The sequence below is a fragment of the Notamacropus eugenii genome, chromosome 6, assembly GCF_028372415.1.
Source record: "Notamacropus eugenii isolate mMacEug1 chromosome 6, mMacEug1.pri_v2, whole genome shotgun sequence".
NCBI lineage: Eukaryota > Metazoa > Chordata > Mammalia > Diprotodontia > Macropodidae > Notamacropus > Notamacropus eugenii.
In genome coordinates this window covers 194,364,168-194,373,687 of record NC_092877.1, presented here as the reverse complement: position 1 = coordinate 194,373,687, position 9,520 = coordinate 194,364,168, and positions in this window count along the sequence as shown.

The following is a 9,520-nucleotide window of genomic DNA, read 5'->3' as shown; positions in this document are numbered from 1 at the left end:
CATCATTCATGAAATTCACTCTCCTTACAAACGCGAGGGCACAAGAGAACTCGCACAGGCACATGACTGAAGACGCCCTCCCCATCAAGGAGCACATCCGTGGAGGCGGAAGGTAGATTCGAATGTACTTTTGCTGTGTCTTTCCTTCTCTCGCTCTCTTCCTTTTTGGGATTCATCGTATCGCTTTCACTTGTTCTTGGCACCATGACTGACAGGCAAGTGAGCTTCACGTGCTGGTATCTGAAGACACGATGTCATGTGGTTCACACATTTGTGAGAGCATGGCAGGGAGAAAGGACTCTGAAACTTGGTAAACCAAAAGTTTACAGGAGACAATGCTGAAAACAAAAACTCAGCACCTCTAAACAAGAACGTAAAGAGGCCCGTGCAACACAGAGGTACATAGTGGAAAAGCTGTTCAGCTGCAGTCTCTCTGACGAATCCAAAGAGGCCACTTGGCGTGCAACGCCCAGTCACACGTGACCATACTTGGAGGCCTGTTGGGCTCTCTCTTTGCCACTTGCACAAACATATCGCTTTGACAATTCCTGCCTCTCGTGGCTTAAGGCTATCAAAGCAGCGGTTGAATCTCTTTCCAACTAGAAGATAGTCGACTGGGAGGCATGCTCACCTTGGGATGGCTCAGACGACATCTTACCGCTTCCACGCACGTGGGAGGATGCAGATCGAGTGAAGCAAGGAAGACAGGTTTTGCCTCCCGTCGAAAGAAGGCTCTGCATGCGCTGAGCACAAGCCCAGATCCTGGCACTTACCTGTGGCTGCGGCACCTTGCAATGCACTTCTCCGTGGCCAGGGAAGCAGAATTGCTCGAACGGCAGGAATGAGAATTCCATGGCATGGAACGGGTCAAGCTGCTCTGCCAGAACATGCGGCAGGTGATGGGTGCACTTTTTGCCTTACCTGCACTCTCGTTGGACACCGCAGCGAACCACCATCAAAGCTCACAATACGTCTTCTCTGCGAAGCTGGAAAGGCCCCATTTCATTGCCAACAGGGTGCATCCCCTGTCAACCCTCGGTCAATTCCCCTGTTGACAGAGATGGTGGACTTGGACAGTGTGGCGGAAAGCCTGGCGGTGGAACAAAGAGAAAGGATACCTTATCAGGAGGATTAGTGATCTTCCTGAGGAAATGCATTTCAGACCAGTAGTATCATTTTTACCCATGCCCTCTTTAAAGAGCCACTGACAATCCCCATATCTCTCCTTCTCCCACCAGGGTACATCCTCAACTTGAAAAAGCTGTGGATGATGGCCAATCCCCATTTCATCATCCCTCCTCAAAGTAGCTTTCTCCCAGACATCGTCACATTCAAAGGACAACCTCAGTGCAATCTCTAAAAGTTACTGCATTATGATGCCATACCCATATAGGCATTCGGCCCTGCCATGCGTTCAAGGGGAGCCATTAGGCTTGCCCTTGAGAAACTGCAGAACTTGTCCTCGCAAAACAAACTAAAGGTCGCCTACTGGAGCCCAAGGTTGAAGTCAAGGAATATTTGCTCATTCAAGGCACACACAGAAAGACCAGACAAAAGCAGCAAAGGGGGCATTCCAATCAACATTCTGCAAACAACAGGCTTGTGCCACGCTGCTTCCTCTGTCTCCCGACCATCACCACCCAAGCACACTCAGTGCTAACGCCTAGACTAGTTTCTGAAACTGCCATCCACCTATAAAACTTACCTTCTGCAAGGTGACAGCCTCCATGGTGAAATCAGGTCCCATTCCCCACTTGAGGACCTTCATCTAAAGCCTGCAGGGAAAGCAAGACTCATCAGTGCAGCATTGCACTTTGGGAAGAGAAAACTGGTGTCTTGCAGCATTACCTATACGGGGTAAATTGAGAGAAGCCAGCTTTCAGGAGTTCCTGCCCTCACTAAAAGACACAAATTCAAGGAAGTCCAAAAGTTTCTCCGTGCCTAGGAGGAAGAGGCTGCTACCCATCATCTCAACGAGACTGTTGAGGGCCCGTGTGAAACAGAAGGAACGATTGGAAATAGGCTCACTTACAGGGAAGAGAGCACGGCCTTCACTGCTGCTGCATGAATCACCTCACACGGCACCGATTGCCCAACCACTTGCTTCACACGTAGGAACCACAAAATCAAGGTGATGACTCTGCACAGAAGGCTATTTGAATGAAATGGTTGAAGAGCTTCTTTCAGATGTCTCCAAAATCTGCCACCCTTTAGGCAAACTGATGCTGAGTGACTTGACAGGAAGGAGGACCGGACCGTCCAAAGTAACGACAACCTCGTGGGACCGCATCATTCATGAAATTCACTCTCCTTACAAACGCGAGGGCACAAGAGAACTCGCACAGGCACATGACTGAAGACGCCCTCCCCATCAAGGAGCACATCCGTGGAGGCGGAAGGTAGATTCGAATGTACTTTTGCTGTGTCTTTCCTTCTCTCGCTCTCTTCCTTTTTGGGATTCATCGTATCGCTTTCACTTGTTCTTGGCACCATGACTGACAGGCAAGTGAGCTTCACGTGCTGGTATCTGAAGACACGATGTCATGTGGTTCACACATTTGTGAGAGCATGGCAGGGAGAAAGGACTCTGAAACTTGGTAAACCAAAAGTTTACAGGAGACAATGCTGAAAACAAAAACTCAGCACCTCTAAACAAGAACGTAAAGAGGCCCGTGCAACACAGAGGTACATAGTGGAAAAGCTGTTCAGCTGCAGTCTCTCTGACGAATCCAAAGAGGCCATTTGGCGTGCAACGCCCAGTCACACGTGACCATACTTGGAGGCCTGTTGGGCTCTCTCTTTGCCACTTGCACAAACATATCGCTTTGACAATTCCTGCCTCTCGTGGCTTAAGGCTATCAAAGCAGCGGTTGAATCTCTTTCCAACTAGAAGATAGTCGACTGGGAGGCATGCTCACCTTGGGATGGCTCAGACGACATCTTACCGCTTCCACGCACGTGGGAGGATGCAGATCGAGTGAAGCAAGGAAGACAGGTTTTGCCTCCCGTCGAAAGAAGGCTCTGCATGCGCTGAGCACAAGCCCAGATCCTGGCACTTACCTGTGGCTGCTGCACCTTGCAATGCACTTCTCCGTGGCCAGGGAAGCAGAATTGCTCGAACGGCAGGAATGAGAATTCCATGGCATGGAACGGGTCAAGCTGCTCTGCCAGAACATGCGGCAGGTGATGGGTGCACTTTTTGCCTTACCTGCACTCTCGTTGGACACCGCAGCGAACCACCATCAAAGCTCACAATACGTCTTCTCTGCGAAGCTGGAAAGGCCCCATTTCATTGCCAACAGGGTGCATCCCCTGTCAACCCTCGGTCAATTCCCCTGTTGACAGAGATGGTGGACTTGGACAGTGTGGCGGAAAGCCTGGCGGTGGAACAAAGAGAAAGAATACCTTATCAGGAGGATTAGTGATCTTCCTGAGGAAATGCATTTCAGACCAGTAGTATCATTTTTACCCATGCCCTCTTTAAAGAGCCACTGACAATCCCCATATCTCTCCTTCTCCCACCAGGGTACATCCTCAACTTGAAAAAGCTGTGGATGATGGCCAATCCCCATTTCATCATCCCTCCTCAAAGTAGCTTTCTCCCAGACATCGTCACATTCAAAGGACAACCTCAGTGCAATCTCTAAAAGTTACTGCATTATGATGCCATACCCATATAGGCATTCGGCCCTGCCATGCGTTCAAGGGGAGCCATTAGGCTTGCCCTTGAGAAACTGCAGAACTTGTCCTCGCAAAACAAACTAAAGGTCGCCTACTGGAGCCCAAGGTTGAAGTCAAGGAATATTTGCTCATTCAAGGCACACACAGAAAGACCAGACAAAAGCAGCAAAGGGGGCATTCCAATCAACATTCTGCAAACAACAGGCTTGTGCCACGCTGCTTCCTCTGTCTCCCGACCATCACCACCCAAGCACACTCAGTGCTAACGCCTAGACTAGTTTCTGAAACTGCCATCCACCTATAAAACTTACCTTCTGCAAGGTGACAGCCTCCATGGTGAAATCAGGTCCCATTCCCCACTTGAGGACCTTCATCTAAAGCCTGCAGGGAAAGCAAGACTCATCAGTGCAGCATTGCACTTTGGGAAGAGAAAACTGGTGTCTTGCAGCATTACCTATACGGGGTAAATTGAGAGAAGCCAGCTTTCAGGAGTTCCTGCCCTCACTAAAAGACACAAATTCAAGGAAGTCCAAAAGTTTCTCCGTGCCTAGGAGGAAGAGGCTGCTACCCATCATCTCAACGAGACTGTTGAGGGCCCGTGTGAAACAGAAGGAACGATTGGAAATAGGCTCACTTACAGGGAAGAGAGCACGGCCTTCACTGCTGCTGCATGAATCACCTCACACGGCACCGATTGCCCAACCACTTGCTTCACACGAAGGAACCACAAAATCAAGGTGATGACTCTGCACAGAAGGCTATTTGAATGAAATGGTTGAAGAGCTTCTTTCAGATGTCTCCAAAATCTGCCACCCTTTAGGCAAACTGATGCTGAGTGACTTGACAGGAAGGAGGACCGGACCGTCCAAAGTAACGACAACCTCGTGGGACCGCATCATTCATGAAATTCACTCTCCTTACAAACGCGAGGGCACAAGAGAACTCGCACAGGCACATGACTGAAGACGCCCTCCCCATCAAGGAGCACATCCGTGGAGGCGGAAGGTAGATTCGAATGTACTTTTGCTGTGTCTTTCCTTCTCTCGCTCTCTTCCTTTGTGGGATTCATCGTATCGCTTTCACTTGTTCTTGGCACCATGACTGACAGGCAAGTGAGCTTCACGTGCTGGTATCTGAAGACACGATGTCATGTGGTTCACACATTTGTGAGAGCATGGCAGGGAGAAAGGACTCTGAAACTTGGTAAACCAAAAGTTTACAGGAGACAATGCTGAAAACAAAAACTCAGCACCTCTAAACAAGAACGTAAAGAGGCCCGTGCAACACAGAGGTACATAGTGGAAAAGCTGTTCAGCTGCAGTCTCTCTGACGAATCCAAAGAGGCCACTTGGCGTGCAACGCCCAGTCACACGTGACCATACTTGGAGGCCTGTTGGGCTCTCTCTTTGCCACTTGCACAAACATATCGCTTTGACAATTCCTGCCTCTCGTGGCTTAAGGCTATCAAAGCAGCGGTTGAATCTCTTTCCAACTAGAAGATAGTCGACTGGGAGGCATGCTCACCTTGGGATGGCTCAGACGACATCTTACCGCTTCCACGCACGTGGGAGGATGCAGATCGAGTGAAGCAAGGAAGACAGGTTTTGCCTCCCGTCGAAAGAAGGCTCTGCATGCGCTGAGCACAAGCCCAGATCCTGGCACTTACCTGTGGCTGCTGCACCTTGCAATGCACTTCTCCGTGGCCAGGGAAGCAGAATTGCTCGAACGGCAGGAATGAGAATTCCATGGCATGGAACGGGTCAAGCTGCTCTGCCAGAACATGCGGCAGGTGATGGGTGCACTTTTTGCCTTACCTGCACTCTCGTTGGACACCGCAGCGAACCACCATCAAAGCTCACAATACGTCTTCTCTGCGAAGCTGGAAAGGCCCCATTTCATTGCCAACAGGGTGCATCCCCTGTCAACCCTCGGTCAATTCCCCTGTTGACAGAGATGGTGGACTTGGACAGTGTGGCGGAAAGCCTGGCGGTGGAACAAAGAGAAAGAATACCTTATCAGGAGGATTAGTGATCTTCCTGAGGAAATGCATTTCAGACCAGTAGTATCATTTTTACCCATGCCCTCTTTAAAGAGCCACTGACAATCCCCATATCTCTCCTTCTCCCACCAGGGTACATCCTCAACTTGAAAAAGCTGTGGATGATGGCCAATCCCCATTTCATCATCCCTCCTCAAAGTAGCTTTCTCCCAGACATCGTCACATTCAAAGGACAACCTCAGTGCAATCTCTAAAAGTTACTGCATTATGATGCCATACCCATATAGGCATTCGGCCCTGCCATGCGTTCAAGGGGAGCCATTAGGCTTGCCCTTGAGAAACTGCAGAACTTGTCCTCGCAAAACAAACTAAAGGTCGCCTACTGGAGCCCAAGGTTGAAGTCAAGGAATATTTGCTCATTCAAGGCACACACAGAAAGACCAGACAAAAGCAGCAAAGGGGGCATTCCAATCAACATTCTGCAAACAACAGGCTTGTGCCACGCTGCTTCCTCTGTCTCCCGACCATCACCACCCAAGCACACTCAGTGCTAACGCCTAGACTAGTTTCTGAAACTGCCATCCACCTATAAAACTTACCTTCTGCAAGGTGACAGCCTCCATGGTGAAATCAGGTCCCATTCCCCACTTGAGGACCTTCATCTAAAGCCTGCAGGGAAAGCAAGACTCATCAGTGCAGCATTGCACTTTGGGAAGAGAAAACTGGTGTCTTGCAGCATTACCTATACGGGGTAAATTGAGAGAAGCCAGCTTTCAGGAGTTCCTGCCCTCACTAAAAGACACAAATTCAAGGAAGTCCAAAAGTTTCTCCGTGCCTAGGAGGAAGAGGCTGCTACCCATCATCTCAACGAGACTGTTGAGGGCCCGTGTGAAACAGAAGGAACGATTGGAAATAGGCTCACTTACAGGGAAGAGAGCACGGCCTTCACTGCTGCTGCATGAATCACCTCACACGGCACCGATTGCCCAACCACTTGCTTCACACGAAGGAACCACAAAATCAAGGTGATGACTCTGCACAGAAGGCTATTTGAATGAAATGGTTGAAGAGCTTCTTTCAGATGTCTCCAAAATCTGCCACCCTTTAGGCAAACTGATGCTGAGTGACTTGACAGGAAGGAGGACCGGACCGTCCAAAGTAACGACAACCTCGTGGGACCGCATCATTCATGAAATTCACTCTCCTTACAAACGCGAGGGCACAAGAGAACTCGCACAGGCACATGACTGAAGACGCCCTCCCCATCAAGGAGCACATCCGTGGAGGCGGAAGGTAGATTCGAATGTACTTTTGCTGTGTCTTTCCTTCTCTCGCTCTCTTCCTTTTTGGGATTCATCGTATCGCTTTCACTTGTTCTTGGCACCATGACTGACAGGCAAGTGAGCTTCACGTGCTGGTATCTGAAGACACGATGTCATGTGGTTCACACATTTGTGAGAGCATGGCAGGGAGAAAGGACTCTGAAACTTGGTAAACCAAAAGTTTACAGGAGACAATGCTGAAAACAAAAACTCAGCACCTCTAAACAAGAACGTAAAGAGGCCCGTGCAACACAGAGGTACATAGTGGAAAAGCTGTTCAGCTGCAGTCTCTCTGACGAATCCAAAGAGGCCACTTGGCGTGCAACGCCCAGTCACACGTGACCATACTTGGAGGCCTGTTGGGCTCTCTCTTTGCCACTTGCACAAACATATCGCTTTGACAATTCCTGCCTCTCGTGGCTTAAGGCTATCAAAGCAGCGGTTGAATCTCTTTCCAACTAGAAGATAGTCGACTGGGAGGCATGCTCACCTTGGGATGGCTCAGACGACATCTTACCGCTTCCACGCACGTGGGAGGATGCAGATCGAGTGAAGCAAGGAAGACAGGTTTTGCCTCCCGTCGAAAGAAGGCTCTGCATGCGCTGAGCACAAGCCCAGATCCTGGCACTTACCTGTGGCTGCTGCACCTTGCAATGCACTTCTCCGTGGCCAGGGAAGCAGAATTGCTCGAACGGCAGGAATGAGAATTCCATGGCATGGAACGGGTCAAGCTGCTCTGCCAGAACATGCGGCAGGTGATGGGTGCACTTTTTGCCTTACCTGCACTCTCGTTGGACACCGCAGCGAACCACCATCAAAGCTCACAATACGTCTTCTCTGCGAAGCTGGAAAGGCCCCATTTCATTGCCAACAGGGTGCATCCCCTGTCAACCCTCGGTCAATTCCCCTGTTGACAGAGATGGTGGACTTGGACAGTGTGGCGGAAAGCCTGGCGGTGGAACAAAGAGAAAGAATACCTTATCAGGAGGATTAGTGATCTTCCTGAGGAAATGCATTTCAGACCAGTAGTATCATTTTTACCCATGCCCTCTTTAAAGAGCCACTGACAATCCCCATATCTCTCCTTCTCCCACCAGGGTACATCCTCAACTTGAAAAAGCTGTGGATGATGGCCAATCCCCATTTCATCATCCCTCCTCAAAGTAGCTTTCTCCCAGACATCGTCACATTCAAAGGACAACCTCAGTGCAATCTCTAAAAGTTACTGCATTATGATGCCATACCCATATAGGCATTCGGCCCTGCCATGCGTTCAAGGGGAGCCATTAGGCTTGCCCTTGAGAAACTGCAGAACTTGTCCTCGCAAAACAAACTAAAGGTCGCCTACTGGAGCCCAAGGTTGAAGTCAAGGAATATTTGCTCATTCAAGGCACACACAGAAAGACCAGACAAAAGCAGCAAAGGGGGCATTCCAATCAACATTCTGCAAACAACAGGCTTGTGCCACGCTGCTTCCTCTGTCTCCCGACCATCACCACCCAAGCACACTCAGTGCTAACGCCTAGACTAGTTTCTGAAACTGCCATCCACCTATAAAACTTACCTTCTGCAAGGTGACAGCCTCCATGGTGAAATCAGGTCCCATTCCCCACTTGAGGACCTTCATCTAAAGCCTGCAGGGAAAGCAAGACTCATCAGTGCAGCATTGCACTTTGGGAAGAGAAAACTGGTGTCTTGCAGCATTACCTATACGGGGTAAATTGAGAGAAGCCAGCTTTCAGGAGTTCCTGCCCTCACTAAAAGACACAAATTCAAGGAAGTCCAAAAGTTTCTCCGTGCCTAGGAGGAAGAGGCTGCTACCCATCATCTCAACGAGACTGTTGAGGGCCCGTGTGAAACAGAAGGAACGATTGGAAATAGGCTCACTTACAGGGAAGAGAGCACGGCCTTCACTGCTGCTGCATGAATCACCTCACACGGCACCGATTGCCCAACCACTTGCTTCACACGTAGGAACCACAAAATCAAGGTGATGACTCTGCACAGAAGGCTATTTGAATGAAATGGTTGAAGAGCTTCTTTCAGATGTCTCCAAAATCTGCCACCCTTTAGGCAAACTGATGCTGAGTGACTTGACAGGAAGGAGGACCGGACCGTCCAAAGTAACGACAACCTCGTGGGACCGCATCATTCATGAAATTCACTCTCCTTACAAACGCGAGGGCACAAGAGAACTCGCACAGGCACATGACTGAAGACGCCCTCCCCATCAAGGAGCACATCCGTGGAGGCGGAAGGTAGATTCGAATGTACTTTTGCTGTGTCTTTCCTTCTCTCGCTCTCTTCCTTTTTGGGATTCATCGTATCGCTTTCACTTGTTCTTGGCACCATGACTGACAGGCAAGTGAGCTTCACGTGCTGGTATCTGAAGACACGATGTCATGTGGTTCACACATTTGTGAGAGCATGGCAGGGAGAAAGGACTCTGAAACTTGGCAAACCAAAAGTTTACAGGAGACAATGCTGAAAACAAAAACTCAGCACCTCTAAACAAGAA